General features: G+C 30.8%; 2 protein-coding genes across 3 annotated transcripts in view; one reads left to right on the top strand and one right to left on the bottom strand.

Moving 5' to 3' along the window:
* LOC134707852 (acetylcholinesterase-like) overlaps positions 1 to 15099 on the bottom strand; it is a 40243-nt gene extending 25144 nt beyond the window's left edge. Inside the window, exon 1 of one of the 2 annotated variants that reach the window (XM_063567950.1) lies at positions 14884 to 15099. The gene's annotated coding sequence lies outside the window, so the exon portion shown is untranslated. Of the gene's footprint in view, positions 1 to 6156; positions 6271 to 14883 lie in introns of those variants that run through there. The other variant, XM_063567951.1, reaches the window with a different exon arrangement.
* LOC134707855 (uncharacterized) overlaps positions 1 to 20997 on the top strand; it is a 321374-nt gene that overhangs the window by 95230 nt on the left and 205147 nt on the right. The window lies entirely within an intron of this gene.

The following is a 20997-nucleotide window of genomic DNA, read 5'->3' on the forward strand; positions in this document are numbered from 1 at the left end:
AGTGTTATTTTTCGTTTCAGCATGATCGTCTTTTTTTATATCCATCAAAGCTATATATAAAAGTTATGATAAGTGGGAACAGACCCTTATACGTAAAGATATTTATATGTGTCAACCTGACATTACGTGCATGTATTCCACATGCAGAGAAGAACCAAAGAGTGTCATCCGGACATTAAACACTGCTCTGGAAGAGTGACGAGGAAAAATGATTCAAATTGACACTTCACAAGTTTTACTGTCACCATAGCGAGTTGGTTGACCGATACGATGGGTTTATAATTCACGAAATATATGTTTACAGAGACTTAGATCTTACCATAACAAAATAATCGTCCTATCTATATTCAACGATCATCCAGCTACCCATTATGACATCTTGGCTGGATTTGCCGTATAGCTGGAAATGTATGTATGAAAGGAGAACATCAACATATCAACGAATAACGTTCGGATTCATTAAAACAAATGGAAGTTTTTAATGACATTAACTGGTTTCGTTTTTTTTCGTTGTTTTATTTTTATATTTTTTTAATAAACAACGACAAACACTACGTGTCAAAGACAACCACGACATATAGACAGTATATTTACAGATAAGAAACAACCATGTAAGTACATATTTTGAATGTTAAGAATGAATAATAAGTAAGAATAAATATCCGAAATATTGCTGTATATATGCTGACAGAAAGGCCAGGAAGTATGTATCAAGACGTTTGACTACTTGACATTTTGTCAGTTACTTTCTTGTGTGTGTCAACGATTCACTCAAGAAATATTGCGTGATTGATTAGCTGTGATTATTTATCTGTTCATTACAATTTGTTAAAATTAACTGATGCTAAACACCAATTTAATTAATCTGTATATCCCTAATTTGTGGGATACATAACAGCTGAAATGTAACTTAATTCAGATACACGAGAAAATATTGTCAATAAAGTTCTGGGAATGAGAAACAGTCGACATCAAACGCATTCATTACAATTAATAACTGAATTCCCAAGAGCCAAAATCAAAAGGAACTAATTATATATCAACGGAAGGATTTATCGCTTTGTAGGATTCGGAGTAAATCAATTACTCAATTTAGCGTATTAATTTGACCTGATCCTTAAGACTTTGTTAATGAGAAAGTCTGAGATTTATCAACGCATACAACTTGATTAGAGTGATAAGAGTTTTATCTTCTAGGTTTGAGCAGTAACGACCATTATGTGATTATATTCTGATCATCAACTGTAATATGTGGTCATTTGAAGTAAATGACTAGATATTTAATTATAAAATACGAATTTTGTAAAAGGGAAAAACTAGGTTAAACGCTTTTTGTCAATGAGCTGATATATGTGAATCACAAGAAAGTGCTATAGATTTACTCTAGACGGTAGGACCATTTTTGTCCAGAATTTATTTAACAATATGCAGTGAAAGATATGTGGGATATACGTTAGTGAGACATCAATATAATTAATGTATTTTCAAACAATCTTTCAAACTTCACAAAAATTGGTAGCATCATACCATCATTTGCAACATGAATATTACTATTTTAACAAATGTAGTAAAGGAAAAGACAGACCAAAGGGATTTTAAAACTCATAAATCGAAACAAAACTGTCAATGACTTTGATAAAAAAAAAAACAAAAGAATAAAAGATAACAGTTCAAAAGACACATCATAGAAAACTAAAGACTGAGCAACGCGAACAGCAAATCATCATGCTTTGAATAAGAGATTATGTTAGTTTACTGATGTAAAAATCTAAATGGAGCGCGATAACGACTTTGTTCTTATTAAATGGATTGAGTACGTAGTGTTTTGTGTCTCAGTTTATCCAGATATAGTTTCTTATTTTTTTTCAATAGTATAAATCATCTGATATAGCTATAAGAGTGATACAAATCATTGAAAGATTGTATATTTGTTCATTTGTAATGCCAAAAAAGTATTTTGATCGGATTTCAAAACTTCTTATATAAACCAAAATATGATCTGTTCTATATATGAATTGAGGCAACAGAAATTTACTGATGTTCAAATCCCATTAAAAAAAACCCACAAAAATACTGATCTTCGAGGAAAATTCAAAAAGGAAAGTCCAAAATCAAAAGGCAAAAATCAAAAGTCCTAACACATCAAATGAATGGATAACAACTTTTATATTCCTGACTTGGTACAGAATTGACTTAGAAGATACATCAAGGTAACCAACAAAAAAAACCCAACTCATATGAACTTAAAAAAGAGCGAGACCGGGGTCGTCTACAGAGTAAGCGTCTGCATCACACGGCAATTCACACTAGATGACAATGTCGCACTCGGGAAAAGTGACAATGAGTTAAATTACGAGTAAATTGACATATTGTTTCAGTCGACCAATTTTTGATGGTGACCTTAAACCATCATGAATAATAAATACAATCCGCAAAATCACCATCTTCATTTTTGCTGATACTATATCAACCAACAAATGAGAGATATTGATATAACAAAGATTTAATACAACTTAAAAAAAAAAAAACAAGGTTTCAACTTTTGAATGGCCTTTTATTCAAAAAGACGTTTTTTTTTTGAAATTTGTAGTTTATATGATAAAGTTAAAAATTTAAATATAAAAAAGAAGATGTGGTATGATTGCCAATGAGACAACTATCTACAAAAGATCAAAATGACACAAACATTAACAAGTATGGGTCACCGTACGGCCTTGAACAATGAGCAAAGCCCATACCGCATAAAGTAAGCTATAAAATGCCCCGATAAGACAAAGCTTACATCTCAACGTAAAAATCTTTTATTCAATTTTGTATTTTTTTAACGTATATAAGTACCCGGCCACGTCAACTTGTATTTTTTGTCCATCTGATGAGTTTAGCCTTTTCAACCGATTTTTATAGTTCGTTCTTATGTTGTACTGTTATACCACTGTCCCAGGTTAGGGGGAGGGTTTGGATCCCACTAACATGTTTAACCCCGCCACATTATTTATGTATGTGCCTGTCCCAAGTCAGGAGCCTGTAATTCAGTGGTTGTCGTTGGTTTATGTGTTACATATTTGTTTTTCATTCTTTATTTTTACATAAATAAGGTTGTTAGTTTTCTCGTTTGAATTGTTTTACATTGTCTTATCGGGGCCTTTTATAGCTGACTATGCGGTATGGGCTTTGTACATTGTTGAAGGCCGATCGGTGACCTATAGTTGTTAATGTTTGTGTCATTTTGGTCTTTTGTGGATAGTTTTCTCATTGGCAATCATACCACATCTTCTTTTTTTTTTATATTATATAGAATTCATGATCTCAGCCCCATGGGCAAATTTGATTTTAGTTGGATCATAGGAAGTAAACTTCAGTGTATGAGTTCAAACTTCCAGTCAGGGGTAAATGAACATGTCAAAATTTGAATGGAAATCTTGAAGGGAACTATTCTTCTGAACAAATATCTGTTCATTCTAAGAGTATTAAAAGCAAGTTTAAATATTTGAGATTTTAAACAATATTTTCAGAATCAGAATAGAAGCGCCGATAATAGAAAAATGAATCAACGATGGTGAATATGTAAATTTCAAGACCAAATTTTTAAAAGTTGTCTACAACATCTTTTAGTTGCTGAAAAATAATACCATAAAAGTTTTATAAATTGATATGTTAGAATAACATGCGAAGTTGAGAACATAAATGAAGTTTAAAATAAGGAATTTTCCTACTTACATTTTATGTAGAATATTTTTAAGCTTGAGTATTTAATGAAAGATATAAAACAACTTATATTGAAACCGCTATGATAGCATCAATATATGTCGCAATACAATATCGCAACCATGTCAAACAAATAGAATATCAATGAAGAAAATGAAACATTTATTCGCCAATGCAAAAGAGATTTAAAAAAAAATCAACAAAGATGTCATACTTATAACTGTGTATGACATACGCTAGTCTTGTTTACGTAAAATCATCAGTGACGACCAAATGGTTAAAAAGTTAAACCCCCCCACCAAAAAAAAAACCCAACAAAAAACAAAAAACAAACCAAAGCAACAACACACAAACCCTACTTCATGTTTTATCCACAATTTCATACATAAGGGAATGCTTTATCTAGTCAGGAATATGGTTTTTCGTTCGTTTGGTGTGTTTCAGCTTTAAAACTAAGGATTTTCTTATCCCAGGCATAGATTACCTTAGCCGTATTTGGCACAACTTTTTGGAATTTTGGATCCTCAATGCTCTTCCACTTTGTACTTGTTTGGCTTTATAAATATTTTGATATGAGCGTCACTGATGAGTCTGTTGTAGATGAAACGCGCGTCTGGCGTACTAAATTATAATCCTGGTACCTTTGATAACTATTTACTTTGCCATGTGATAATGGACCTCACCATTTGACTATATTAAAGTTTAATGCAGACTTGAATATAACTTTGACTATTCATAGAATTTGGATGATGTTGTGCTATAAGATAAAAATGCTAGTTTTCTTCAAGACCATATTCTTTAATCATAATGACAATAGTAATTTACTGATAGAATGTCAAATTTGTTTTGAGTATAAAAAATTGATTATATTTTGAGAACCCTTTCTTTGTTTACTAATCAAGTTACATTAATAAAGTCCATTAATTTTTTTTTAAAGAACGTTTACAGATGGTCTCAGCAAAAGTAATGATCATTAAATCATTAACGAATGTTAAAATTTCAATCTTACAGACCGTTTCAAAGCTTAAAATTGATGCAATTAGTAAATACTTTTGATGCTTTTTTGTTTTGTGCACCTGTTTAATTGCGCAGCATACTGTGAAAATGGGTAATATTATTTCAACAAAAAACAGCTGCGTATTATAAACAAAACGTGAGCTAAAAGAACAGTCTGTATGTTACGTATGTTACTTAAAGATATCAATCATGCAATTATTTAGTCATAAAATAGGTTCAAGTAACTTCTTGTTTCACTTACTAAAATTATCTCACGTAAATTAAAATAATATAAATAAAAAACAAACTAACAAAATTCTAGTGAAAGAACTTCTGTGGGTTCAATATTATTTATTAGATACCATTTTAAGTTGATTTTGTTTTGTTGGGTGTCCGTCAATTACGAATTAAAAGGTTCAATCGAAGCAGAACTTGTCGTAAGTATTGTATGCAGACTTTAGCAAAACCACGAAATCGAACATCCACAAAAATGCATTTTGTCGTCTATCTAAAAAGTTGGTGCCCACGGGAATAAATGAATCTACAGTATATATTGTAGTGAGAAGAGCTTAGATGTTTAGCTAGCTATAAAACAAGTTTTTTTCACAATTTATATGCGAAAAATGCCTGAACGAAGTCCGTGATATGGCAGCTGGTTTTTTTTGTGTTTTTTAAAAACTTTTTCTGATAATCGATAGCGTTTAATTTTATCAGTTTTTGTGGACTCCCTTTTGGAATTTCCGGTTCTGTATTTTTGTTATACTATTTTTTACACATAACACACATTCACCTATTTTTCTTGTTAGCCCAAAACTTTTCATATTTTAAGTGATGTTGTACATTGATTCCTTCGATCCACACGCAGTGGTATCAGGACGTCCACAAATATTTATGAACTTGTGTTATTTGATTTAAGCACGTTCTAAAATAATTATGTGTAAGCTTCATTTCAATTTCGGGACTTTCTGACCAAAATGATGTATTAATAGAAAACATTGAGATGTTTAATTCAATGCATGGTGACATTTTTTTTCTTCAGTACTTATATTTCATTATATTTTGGGTTTTTTATTGGAAAAAAGGAGTGGGGTTGATTAATTTTGAATTTGGTAGCAACTTGATGTTTTCATAATCACTTGATGTTCCACTGTAATTTTTTATAAAGTTTATGCGGTAAGAAAAGTGACTCTCCCAAACCCAAAAGCCGATTAACCGTTAGGTGTCTTCATTTTTCGCGTTTTATCAAATTGAATTTGCGTAAGATACAACCACTCAATGGCAAGGGTAATATAAATTAGAAAAGTATTGTTTGAGTTGATAAAAAAAAAGGTAAAATAATCTACTAGTCATATTTGCTCTTCGGTAATTTTGTTAATTTTGAAAAATGCTGTTGTTTTTTTAATATTTTTTTATTGTTGTTAAACATTTATTTTAACCTCTGAATTTAAGGCTTACCTTATGTTATTATGGTACAGGATTTGGCCGTAAAAATATAATAATTCACAACACCGTCATAAAGAAAGCTAATTTTCACATTGGCACCAATAATACAACTACTTATTGTTATTATAAGTCTATGGTATTTTAGTGTATGGCAGTAAGTAACATTCATAAACATGACTAAGACAAGTATTGACTTATTTTTACACTTCACCTTTCGCTAACTTGACAAGGAACAATGCATAGGCTTTTCAGATATCTTGTAGTGCTCCAATATTGAGATTGATAAAATAATAACATGAATATTGTGATTAATTAATTGGAATGTTTGAACTTGAACGTGATATGTTTTGCGTCATCTCTTTACCAACCTTATCCATTTCATTAATTTGTTAATTAGAATATAAGTGTGTAAACTATACGTCAAAATGTCATTCATTTATAGCATTAAAGTTTTTGAATGTTTATAAGAATTTATGCTTTGACGGAATTTGACGTGTAAGATTCTTCATTATTAATCATCATTGTTAAAGTTATTTAGCCTTCATATCCTGCATGTAGTGACACTCAATCTATTTGTAATAATATGTTAGGAATATACTCCAGCGGAAACTTTTAGGAATTTTTGTCCTCAATGCTCTTCAACTTCGTACTTTATTTGGCCGTTTAAACCTTTTTTTGATTCGAGCTCTACTGATGAGTCTTTTGTAGACGCGTCTGGCGTATAGACAAAATTTAGCCCTGGTATCTATGATGAGTTTATCACCCCAACTATCCAATTTTTTGCAAACCTGTAAGACATAGAACTTTTAAAACATGACTTTATTTATGGATATGGGACGTAATTAAGAGTACTCTATCTAAAATTGGAGGCTTCAGGAAAGCTATAATAACATAAACGGTACCATTTTTGTTCAGAACCAGATGCATATTTCGACAATCAATGTCTCTTCAATGATGCTCGAGGACAAAATATTGGACAAACCAAAGCTTATTAAGACGATGAAGAGCTAATTACTATTAAGTTATCAGCGACTTAACATTATTTGTCAATCATTTTTTTTGCAGAACACACAATGTTAATAGAAAAAAACATAAGTTTCCTTAGAAAAAAAGTTTGAAAAAACGATTGAGTATTGTATTTAACATTAAAACATAAACTTGTACGAGACATTTTCATAAAACCAAAACAAATACTGAAATATAAAAACTACACACGAATCAAGTTTTTTAGTCGTAACGTCTGACAAAGTAGTAACAAAGATTACACCAATATGAAAGCAATTAATGAAAAAAAGCAGTACTTTTTCGCTTCGTGATTTTTATCTCTGTTCAGGAGATAATGTACACTGTGTAGTTGTTTCAGGATTTTCACCCTTTTTAGGATGAAGCATGAAAAAACTGATATTCAATTATATTTAAAGACGTCATGATGTTAGTTTATAAAAAGTAAAAAACACAAAAATACTAATCTCTGAGGAAAATTCAAAACGGAAAGTCCCTAAAAAATGGCAAAATCAAAAGCTCAAACACAGCAAACGAATTGATAACAACTGTTTTCTTATGTAAAAAAAGCGGATTAAACCTGGTTTTATAGCTAGTTAAACCTCTCACTCGTATGATAGTTTCATACAATTCCATCATATTGACATTAATGTGAAAACAAAACAAACACACATTATAATTCACAAATAGGAATACAGCGTTCAACACTGTGTGATAATCTTAATCACTACAAAAATAAACAAAAATGTAACAAAGGAGCACAAAAAGGATATAGACAAAGCACATAAGCAAAAATGAAAGACAAGAATACACACATTTGCAATTGTTTGTTGACATTTTCAACGATTCCTAAAAAAACTTTAGACGGCATTTTCTTGCTAGATAATCAAATATTGAAATTGTCTGTTTGGTGAAGGAAATTACCATAAAATGTATTGGTTTAATAGTGATTTTACGAGAACAGCCATTTAATTAGTTGAATAACAGTTAGCCGTTCAATACAATAATATGGTTTTCCGACATAAAACTAACTGTTTCCTGTTCAATAAACTGACCATTAAGTTACTATTTAATCACATATTATTAAAGATTCCAATCTCGTAAGACATTCTAAATAAATTATATATATTTCTTATTTCATTACCAATTATATGTAACATTCTCATTTATAACCAATTGCGGGCTGTTTTCTAATACAAGTATTTTAATAAGTAACAGATTCGCTATATTGAACTCAAAATATTTACTTACATATTATTAAAGTTTCAGCTGTCTACTGTTTAAGGACAAAAATCTAACCATTTAAAAATACAAAACACCAAGGTAAATTTTTTTTAAAGTGTGGAAGTACAGAAATCCTGACAAACCAAAAATCTCGTCTTTATAAACCAACGAAACGAATCGAAAACAATGATATATTTATGAAATGTGTATAATAAGTCATGTTTATATACATTATAGCATAAACAATGAATAACATAACAAATGCTATTCCAGTTTAAATATATAATGGAATAAAGTATGTACATGTTGCGGCTAGGCAATGGACAACTGCATTTAAGGGATTGTTGCGGTTACGCAATGGACAACTGCATTTAAGTAAATGTGGCGGCTTCGCAATGGACAACTGCATTTAATATTGATTCTCGATTAAGAAGATAAACCTTTGCATAGGAAATCAGAGAACTAAATTATCTTGTACAAATTCAAAATATGTGAATAGATATTTGTATGTAGTGTTCCTAAAACCTGTCAATAAGTTTCTTCACGAACTGAACGTTAATAAACATGAAAACGGATACACCTCTTTTAATATACTCATCATATATAAAAGGCTTATATTTTTACCGTCAGGCGCGCGTATCGTCTGCAAAAAACATCACTGTTCCTTGATTCGAAAATTTTTTTAAAAACCAAAAGAAGTCAAAGTTACAAAGAATTGTGGATCCAAATTCAGAAGGTTTAACTTTCTAAAGGTAATTTGTTCTTTATTAGGCATCTTTTATGTGTGTTTATATATCTAGGAAGATTTGGTATGTGTGCCAATGAGATAACTCTCCATCCAGGTAAAAATGTATAAACGTAAACCCTTAGGTCAAGGTACGACCTTCAACAGGCAGCTTTGGTTCACATATAAAAGCAAGCTATTTCTCAAATATGTTTCGCAATATAAAGGAATTCAATGCGTCTGTCATACAATTGACAGGTTAAACTAGCTATGAAACCAGGTTTTAACCAATATTTTATACATAAGTAAATGCCTATACCAATTCAAGAATATAAAAGTTGTTTACCATTCGTTTGATGTGTTTTGCAATTAATTTTTCCCATTTGAGAAAAAAAAATGCGTTTTCAATTTTTCTAAGAGTTTGTATTTTTTAAATTTCTTTTTTATCTTTTTTTTTACTCTACGACTTTATTTAAAAAAGATAGTCTTACATGCATAACGCCAGTAATGATTTCACTATCATACAACAATCCTGTAATTAAGGGTATGACGTCTTCTATCTACACTTCAACTTTAACTAGGATTTCAACTTTTAAATATCAATTCTCTAGTTAATAAGCATAAAATTGAGAATGGAAATGGGGAATGTGTCAAAGAGACAACAACCCGATCATAGAAAACACAACAGCAGAAGGTCACCAACAGGTCTTCAATGTAGCGAGAAATTCGCGCACCCGGAGACGTCCATCAGCCGGCCCCTAAACGAATATATACTAGTTCAGTGATAATGAACGCCATACAAAACTCTAAACTGTACACAAGAAAATAAAATTAAAATGATACAAGACTTACAAAGGCCAGAGTCTCCTGACTTGAGACAGGCGCAGAAATGCGGCGGGGTTAAACATGTTTATGAGATCTCAACCCTCCCCTTATACCTCTAGCCAATTTAGAAAAGTAAACTTATAACAATACGCACATTAAAATTCAGTTCAAGAGAAGTCCGAGTCTGATGTCAAAAGATATAACGAAATAAGCAACTTTTTTTTTAACCATTTCGATCATCATAATCGTAAAGCTTAAGTGTTGACATCATCCTAGCAAAAATAAACAAAAACAACAGCAACCTTTAGTATTTAACAGTAGTGTGTTGTATCTATTTTGATGCCATGTGAACAAAACGGTAAGAAATAGTAATGATGTATTTTTGATAACAAATACTAACACAAGTAGAGAACCTTGGCTCTACATACGCTACATCTAATTACGAAAATGTATTTATGTGTTAAGGTAGGAAGATTAGGAAAAATGCTTGTTTTTTTGTTTTGTTTTGACGTATTCGATTAAAAGGTTGTAGTTTGATTAACGTGCAATGGCATAAATAATGTCATGCATGTTCAGGAAGAGAACAAATTAACAATAGAAACAAAAGGTTTGTCCTGCAATAGAGCGTCGGTCGGAAAGATAGGCGAGAATTATTTTAGAATAAAAATTGAAAAATGTGGCTATATTGGTCCATGCAGAAGTAGAGCATTGAAAGTCAATTGGAATATCTGAACGAATTAAAAAAGAAGATTTTAAATATTCACTTTCACATGGAATGTCTGCTGTAATATCAATATCAAAAGGCAAACACATATAATATATGAATAATCTTTATGAATATCGATAAACAGTTAAATTTTAAGAGATATGGGTAAATATTAAAATTGTTAGTCAATTAAATGGCTGAGTTAATATGTACAATCAAACGGTAAAATAATTAAATAACGAAAATCAAATTAATATCAGAATGAATTTTATACTCTATAGAGGTACGAGTATGGAAAATTCAAATATTAAAAGTAAAATTGCATTTCTGAACGAATTTGAATCATATGTATAATACAATTGGTAATCAAACTGAACATTTAAAAGGATATATTCGGGAACTGTTATAGCTGACTATGCGGTATATGCTTTGCTCATTGGCAATCATATCACATGTTCTTTATATATATATATATCTATATCTATGTAAAAATAAAATAGTGAAAGAAACATTGCATTAATTCATTAATATTAAAAAAAGAAAGAAACGGATATAAAATAGCAAAATCGAATTAAAGATACAAATAAATACTAGCAAACTCTCTCGTATTGTAACTTTTGTCTGATGTAGATTATTTAAAAAAAAAATTGTATTCCTTGAAATCCTACTATATATCCTTAATCAATAACATTAACGGTACCAATTTTCCTGCACCAGATGCGCATTTCGACAATACATGTCTCTTCAGTGATGATCGTGATGCTCGACATTATCAAATATCAATTGCCTTTAGCTTATTAAAGTATGGGAAATTCCCAAGGTCTTTAAAACAATTATGGCAGCTAAATCTTGGTTTGTGTATTGATCTATTCATGCATCACATATGATTTAAAAATGAAGATGTGGTATGATTGCAAATAAGACAACTCTCATCAAGAGACCAAAATGACACACAAATTAACAACTTTTAAAAATTGGCCATGTAATTATTGCATATGGTTTGTTTTTCATTTCTCTGTATACTTTTGACAAACATCCCCGCAAGGTAACCTTATGATGGAAGAATTTGAATAAACTAAAAAAATAACAAATCTCGTTTCGTGTGTCGTCATTGCTTTTGGTTCAGTTAAGTTACGAGAACTTCAACTTCGAATATCTTATAATTTTGTTTTACAAGAGAATATAACATTCTCTTGTAAAACAATAAAATATTATAGGTTATAATCAAGTTTTTTGTATTATAAGTAAAAAGTGGTTTTATCATTAAATTGCTGTAGAACGTAATACGATCTCTGATGAACACAGCGTGGTATAAACTTATGACGTACGTTTACAATTCTGATTAGAAACTATATTTCGCTCATCACAATTAGCATCTTACTTATTCTTCTCGTTTAAAACAAATTCTTTACCGCGAGTATGCAGTGCTTCCTTGAAAAAAAATTGGCAAATGTTACAAACAGTAATTTTTGTTCATAGTGAAATAGTAGGCGTGTATAAACAATCACAATAAGTTTAACATTACCCTATGAGGGTCTTTGTGGGTGTCCTTTAATTTTTTTTTTAATTGTTTCAAAATAACAAACTAACTTTTGTTCATTTTTCCCAATTTATTTATATCTTAGCACCACATTAGTATCGATTCTTTTTTGGCCTATCCTTCTCTATTTTTTTATAATTTGTTTCCCATCATTTTGTCAGTTTTGTCCATTATTCTCTATTTTGTAAACCTCATTCAAACCCTCATACAGAAAAAAAAACTAATTAACAGGTTATTATTTTGCAAAATGTTGCAAGATTCAAGTACGAATGTAGATTTTGACAGCTGATTTATGTATTGGTGTTAAGGTAGTGATTTCAGTATAACGAATAATAATTTTTGGTGAACACTTGCATGCCGATGTGTAATCAAGGTTTCGAAGCGTAGTATTGTGGAATGATTATTCTCATTGTTTTATGAATCAAACTGAGGTGGTTCAATATCAAGAGGAGAACCCAAAATGAATCACCACACCATCATTGTCATGTATTGCTCAATATATAAGCTTTATATAAAACCAATATATGGCATTTAAGGAAAACATTCACCTTTGAAAGAAGGACGTTCTACATTGGATTGATATTACAGGCAACTACTATTTGAGAGTAGAGATTCTTCATAAAAAGATGTTTACTGTCATAAATATGGACAACAAAAAGAACTCAAAATTTGATATGCATTTTTACTTTATTCATATTCAACGATTGTGTTTCTGTTAACTAACTGTATCAAGAGATGTAGCATGATTGCCAATAATACAACCATCCACAAAAGTTTAAATAAAGTGGATGTAGAAAGGAAGCAATTATAGACAACTGTACGTTCTTCAACAATGATAAAAATCCGTAATGTAAAAGGGCCCAGACATCAGAAAAATATGAAAAAATTCAATTGAGAAAACTAATAGCTAATTTATAACAACAATTTATGAAAATATGTCAGAAATGAAACAGCGACAACTACGCACTGAACTACATATGCTTATTGTGCACAATGATGATGATTGCATTTAGGCTAGCATATACCTTTTGAAAGATAAATAATAAAAAAAAATCAATGCTGTCAAATGGTAATCTGATGCATTAGGATGTTTTGGTAATAAGAATAGATAGCCAAGTAGGGATATCAAGTATTAATTAAATTTTGGATGTAACGCGTCTTCTGATTCGCTGACGTTATTTTGTTATCAGCCTATAGACATAATTTGGTCATGTGACCGTGACGTCATCAACGTTTTTTCATGGTTTTCTACGGTTTTAAATGGAATTAAGAATTAAATTATAAGAAATGACTAGTATATTTTTCTGTCTATTCAAAATAACATAAAAAAAATGTGATGCACACTGTTAAATAACCCGCTACGTGCGTTATTCAGTGTGCACCACATATTTTTCTGTTATTTCTTTATAGACAGAAAAAATATAACAGTCATTCCTTAAATATTAAAGGTTCTATGCATATCCTACTCATAAATTAACAATATCTTATTTGCAGGGGTCAGGAACAGTCTTTCCTTAAATATTAAAGTTTCTATACATATCCTACTCATAAATGAACAATATGTTATTTGCATTTTTCGAAATACTAAGGCTTTTCTACCTCAGTCATAGATGACCTTAGCTGTATTTGGCAAAACGTTTAGGAATTTTGGTCCTCAATGCTCTTCAACTTCGTACTTTATTTTGCCTTTTTAACTTTTTGGATTCGAGCGTCACTGATGAGTCTTTTGTAGTCTTTTGTGTATATACTAAATTCAATCCGGGTATCTATGATGAGTTTATTTGCAGGGGTCAGGAACGTTTCGTCAAATGTAAGTATCAGCGAATCAGGAAATGTAATATTTTTTGTAAGATATGCATCTTGTTACCTGTGATCATTTTGAGAAGAGAATTTTTTATTGACACTTTGACACATGGATATGGATTTGAGTGAATAGCGTTTATAGCTAAGATTGTCTTTTTTTCTGGGAATGCATTGCAATTGATAAAACCCCTGTCATTGTAATAAAATTATACACACAATCGTCAATATATAACTGATTAAAACATTTTTGTCTTTGCAGTTGATATCGTTTCAGTGCTTTAAGTTCAACAATCCTCAATTGAATTACAAATCCTCATTATTGATTGATTGTTTGTGGTTAATACCATTTTTTTTGTCGTTACTATTAAAATGCTTTGGTTCTGGGATTAATTCTAACATTAAAATCTACAGAGTATGTTAGATCATGTTCAATTGTCTAAATTATGATCGTTTACATTTACAATTATACTTGCATTTTGAAGAACTATATTCCATAGCAAAAATTGAAAAAAAACAGACATAAGCACCAATGATTGTGATTTAATGGGATAAATTTTCCCCATTAACTAAGCCTTTTATTCCATTTCTTTTTACTGAAAGAAAATTTTAATCACGCGGTTGCTTTTTCACAAAGGTTTTTCATATAATATCATGTGTTTGCATTGTCACATTGTTAAATAAATTGCATAAAGAAAAAAAATGAACCTACGAACAATGCATTTGCTTAAGGACATTATTGATACAAATAAAATATTAAATGTAACAAAACTTATTTTTGACATTTAAAAGTATTTTCTTGAATAATCAGATATTTAAAAGAAACAGACAGTGGCAAGGTAAAAAACGGCAATTGCATGAAGATAATAAATTACATAGAAAAAAATAATTGGATGTATATAATAAAAACTGACTTACCAATGTTGAATAGTCGTCATTTTGTTAAGAATATCAATCCGTCAATAAAATCTTTCTTCAGTCTTAATCACATCATTGTTAAGGAATCTACTGTACGAATGACGATACAATGTAAGTACGCCAGCTACCATCAAATAGAACCGCAATTAATACCATCAAATAGAACCACAATTAATGCCTTCGGTTTTCTCGGTGTGTTTCTTCAATTAGGCAAGATCAATAAAGAAGTAAGAAGTGCATCAAAAGAGGGTCAACGGATTTCATAGGGTATCCAATGGGTTTTTGACAATTTAACTTTACGTCTTGAAAATATATTTTCTTTGAGGTAAATTATTAATTATCATTTACATCAATTTATAGAAATACTATTATTAGTGTTACACAATTGTTTAAAGACAAATATTCGTTATCGGAAACCACGTGGAATATTTCTGAAAAGTCAAATATAATTTATTTTTGCTATTGATTTCATAGCTTATACAGATTCTAAAGAATTGTGTTTGATTAAGTAAAAATATACTTTAGCATAGCATAAATAAGAAAATATTGACAATTTAAAACAGTGTTTGCTGTTTATATGTATGTATCCCAGTTGATATGAAATTCCAGGACTTACATTTCCTATTATGGTTTTCTTGATATGGGGTGGCTGCTTACAAGGAAGCTATTGAATTAAAAATAGAATTAATTTGGAAGAAACATAACCAAAGTTATGTGAAACATCGATTGGTGATTATTCAATTACAATAGAAATGAAATACTACTATAAAATTCAAGCACAGAAAGGACCTACCTAAACTTAAAGGTTAAAAAAATAAAAGTCCAGGAACCATTTGACTATTATCAAACTAACACGAGAAAAGGAAGAAAAAAAATTCAATCAAAAGGATAATCAAAACTTTTCAACTCCGGACGACTCCGATGCAATGGCAAAAAAAAAAGAAAAACTACGAAACAATGTGTGTTCAATGTACACAAAGCCTAATATCGAAAAATTAAGACTTATCAACATGAACCCCATTTAAAACCAGTAGTAATCTCAAGTGTTCCGGAAAGATTAGCAGATACTGCTCCATATGTGGCACCCTTCGTGAAGATAGAATTATCAAATAGGCATGCTAACTACATCAACATATTCACAGATAAAAATGTGTGTTTATTGCTTTTGAGTAATTATTGATTTATTAATTTAACACCCTCTTAAGCACTGCGGTGGTAACGTTTTTTGCGGAGAAATTCTGATTGAACGAGAGAACTACCGATCTTCAACAGGAAAACTGACAGTCCTAGTGAATTAAGAATGGTGGGTGACCAACCTGCCTCGTGCAGGGTTCGACCACACAACACCAGTGTCGACAGGCTAGTGACACAGTAGTTTGAGTAATATTTTCTTTCTACTGTTAACTACTTAGAAAGTAAAAAGTTGTAGATTGAACCTGGTTTCATTGCTTAGACCACTCGATACCTTTTTTTTGGTAAATTATCAGTTGAACTTGATACATTTCGATAATTATAAACGAATACTTGTCAGTAAATTATGGATTGTATACTAGTTAATTCCTTTGGTATATTTATGGTGTTTTTGTGTATTTGGGTTACTGTCTTAACGATGTTCGACCTGCATCTCCTGCTATTTACACCTAGTTTATTCGGATGAAAACACAGGCTCTTTATAAGCGCAAATCGCAATAAATCGTTCCAACATCAGACTTTACGTAATTTAAAAAAGTATATGAAAAGATTTTATCCTTTTATTGAAGAATAGCTTAAGTACAAATCTAAAAAGGCTGGAAACAAAGATACTTAACAGTTAATTGATAATTTCAAAAGACAAACATAGACGTCTGATCGATGCTCTTACTGTTGTTTATAGCATGCAGACACTCTTCTTAGGAAGAATTACAACTAAGCAAAGTCGATAAAGATAGAAACAAATAATAGTACTTAAAAACATAGGAAGTATTTATATTACATTTCAGCAAACGATGTTACTAAGGACACATATATTGTGTAACCACGGTGACCTTTATATCAAGTACTAGTAAACCTACTGGTATTTCAAAGAGGTTATTTTCATTTGAAACAAAGACACCTTTTATTGAAAATGTGTTATCAGATTAAAATGAAAACTGAATCAGTCTACGTGTGCCAAAGTCTTAGTCTACAAACACATCGCAAAACACTAAATATCAATTTTCAAAATTAATAAAAAGGACAATGTTCTATATATCCAATTCCCAATGCCACGTGGCTTGTATTTCGGTTTTTCCAAGACTCCGGTTCCAGTGACATTATTTTGCGTTTTGTAACAAATAAGATTGTTTCAATGACGGTACGAAATGTATGGGTAAACTGTTTTATTTATGGAAGTTATCTTACTAATAAAATGCAAGTTTTGCTAAATATTTACATTCTTCAGGAATGTAAGGTATGAAAGAAAATGACTTTTTTGTTTTACTAATAAGCTGTGTTATTGTATTCGTATATAATTACATTAGATGTAAGTTTCATTATAATACGCTATTCTGATTGGCTAACATGTTATTCCGTAAACAATTGCATCAGACAATAACATTTATCATGCATGATGACACGAGGTCCCACAAAAAAGTGCACAGGTGAATTAAATAAAAATGGATAAAAATCGTGTTTTCACGATTTTAGCTAAAAAAATGTAATTATAAGTATTGAATACTTCTTTTAGAAACTTTATAGGGTTGTAAAAGCGTTGACCGTGCGTACATTTTTAGAATGAAGCGCTTCCGCGCTTCATACAAAATGTACTTCGGTCAACGCTTTTACCACCCAATAAATTTACAAAAAGAAGCATTCAATTCTTAAATATATCTTTCTTCTCTAATGAAGAAAACATAGATCATTTTTGCACGGTTTAAATATATTGATAATAAGAATGTCTGTTTTTAGATTTTTGATTTTTTTAAAATACTAAGGCTTTTCTACCTCAGGCTTAGATAAGCTTAGCTGTGTTTGGCAAAACTTTTAGGAATTTTGGTTCTCAATACTCTTCAACTTCGTACTTTATTTGGCATTTTAAACTTTTTTGGATTCGAGCGTCACTTATGAGTCTTTAGTAGACGAAACGCGCGTCTGGCGTATATACTAAATTTAGTCCTGGTATCTATGATCAGTTTATTTGCATGATACAAACTAGATATTTCGTAGCTCTAAATGGAATTCAAACAAGTAATAGCTGACATGTATTAATAGATATATGTCTCCTATCTAAATGGAAGAAAGAAAATGGTTCCCCGTTCTAATTATTTCGTTGCCGTTTGAAATCTACTCCACTTGGTTTCCCAAAATACGGGTACCTTGTTAGATACGACCAGTAATGTTGACCATTATTAGTAATATTTTCCGCGTTTCGATCAGTATAGCGGGAAAATGTTGTATTCTCGATATGAGAATCGTCAATTTTCGGTAGAACGAAGAAAATCTATCCAATCAGAGGACAGAGTTGTGGTCATATATAAGGTGTTTTTTTTTCTGTGTGGTAGCTTCACTTCTAGCTGTCGTATTGGCCGTGTAAACTACATTTTTCTAAGTCATGATATCTATCTATTGTACATTATTACAAAAATCGTGATTTTCGAAAAATGTTTTTAAAATGACGAGGTTCGACGTCATTATCCTGAGATAGGCTCGAACATTGATTCGGGCACAGGTTTCCGTACTACGGTTTTTCCTGGTCGGCCTTGGCTATCAATGAGGGGTAATTTTATCAAACGTACAGTAAACAATATTTTGCTGTGGTTGTACATAATGAAATGATTGGTACACGAAAATGCAATTTGATTACTGATTTATATGTCACGATTATAGATGTATTATACAATTATATCTGGCGTCCATCACGTACTACGACGGGCTATCGGCAAATTTGAATTTGTATTTGAGTTTTATTTCTTTTACTGCCATGTGTACAAATAAGGTATTGTTGGTGTGCTGTCAATGGCAGAAAAGGGTGTCATTTGAGTGTCTGTCGTCTGTAGTATAGAGAATACGTTCTATTATTTCTTGTTCGTGTCCAAACCCGTAACTTTCTTAGTGACATTTAAATGCTCATTCCTTAAAATCATGGAAATAGTTGGTCATGGAATATACTTGCTAGTCTCAGGAAAATTTATTCCTATTTGTTTCTGCACACGGGCAATTTAGAATTTGATTCTCTGCTTTCATCGATGTCATTCAAATGTTTGTTTTTGTGTTTATATCTCGATCTCATTGACGTTTATTTCTCGTTTCTTCTTCTAGTATGATATGAAGGAAATATAATTTGCATATATACTTGCGAATATACAAATGCTGATACTGATTAATTATCATACATTTTTTACTCCCGTCTAAAATTGGCATTAAGTATCCAGTTATTACCTTCGCCATTTCAAAGATATTTCTTACCTTTGAGCTTTTTGACCTGTAAACATCGGACGAATGTAATAAAAGCGCAACTGATTTTTTTGGTTTTAAGTAAAAATGGAAATTATAGAACAAAACAAAATGCATTAGATTATAGAAGAAAAAACCCCAATTATGAATATTCTCAAAGAACAGGCAAGTAAGTTTTGTAACGTTTTGGAATATAATTATGTTATATGTTATCATGTTTTCATCTAAAACTGAAAAAAAATTAATAGACAGACATCATTTTAATTTTTGTTGTCCATATAACTTAGTATGACTTTTGAGTTGAATATAAAAACCACCAATTATCGTTTCAAAAACTAATAAGTACTCTTTTTTGTAATAATATGAAATGCTCTAAGGGCTAGCAAAGCAAATGTTTATCAGATTGAAAGTAAAATTAAGATAATAATCATTGTTTTGTTCCAAATATAATAACACATTTTTTCGGATGTGAAAGTTATTGATGATTAAATTCAAGTTGAAAACAATGGTAATAAAATATAACCATACGACTGGGAAATGCAATTTCTGAATCATATGACAAAGTAAATCAAAACTTGTTTTAGACAAATAGAATTTAAGGAAGATACCCCTTGCCCGATGTCTGATGATCTTATTGAGAAAAAAATCAATGAAAAAGACGAATAAACATTGACTTCCGCCGAACAGATAGAAAAAATAAACATATTATATCAGTACGAAGTTTTTTTTAAGTGCTTTGCCTACTCTTGGGGATATTTATCTGTTTATATCTGTACTCACCGGTAGTAAAACTTGTGTGCATGAGTGTGAGCAGATTATAATACTGACTGGGCGGTTAATGTAACAATAATATTTGTTATTCTCATCGGATTTTGTCTAATGCTTAGTCCGTTTCTGTGTGTGTTGCATTTAAATGTTGTGTCGTTGTTCTCCTCTTATATTTAATGCATTTCCCTCAGTTTTAGTTTGCTACCCCGAATTTTTTTTTTGGCCATGGATTTACGAGTTTTGAACAGTGGTATACTCCTGTTGCCTCTATTAATCATGCAGGACTCTGTGATAGAAACAAATTGTTTAATAAAAACACCCTATATACCCCAATGGTGTAAGTTATAAACAAAATACAGATGCTACAGATTTATAACTGTTATGAAAAGGGAAATTCACTTCATGAAAATGAATTCATATCAATCTAAACTTTAGTGAAACTATTGTGGATTTGAACACAGTAAAATGTTATGCAATTGTCATTGCTTTAGATGAAACAGTAGTAAATAAGGTGTAAGTGTTGAATTGTGAAACGTTGTGCCCTATGTGGAAACGTTTAACCGATTAAAAGGTTACCTTGTTGTTTTCTTTATGATCAACCGTTTTATCGATTTGCATACAGCTATCAATCCTCTTATCAATATGCATACAATAGTCTTATCTTAGTGTTATATAATAGTTCGTTTCTGTATGTGTTACATTTAACGGTTGTGGTTCCATTGTGTCGTTTGTTTTCTCTTAGTTTTGAGTGTGAATTCATATTTCTATAAAACGTGTCACGGTACTTATATATCCCAAATTCATGTATTTGGTTTTGATGTTATATTTGTTATTCTCATAGGATTTTGTCTAATGCTTAGTCCGTTTCTGTGTGTGTAACATTTTAATGTTGTGTCGTTGTACTCCTCTGATATTTAATGCGTTTCCCTCAGTTTT

This window comes from Mytilus trossulus, chromosome 2 (genome assembly GCF_036588685.1).
Source record: "Mytilus trossulus isolate FHL-02 chromosome 2, PNRI_Mtr1.1.1.hap1, whole genome shotgun sequence".
Taxonomy (NCBI): domain Eukaryota; kingdom Metazoa; phylum Mollusca; class Bivalvia; order Mytilida; family Mytilidae; genus Mytilus; species Mytilus trossulus.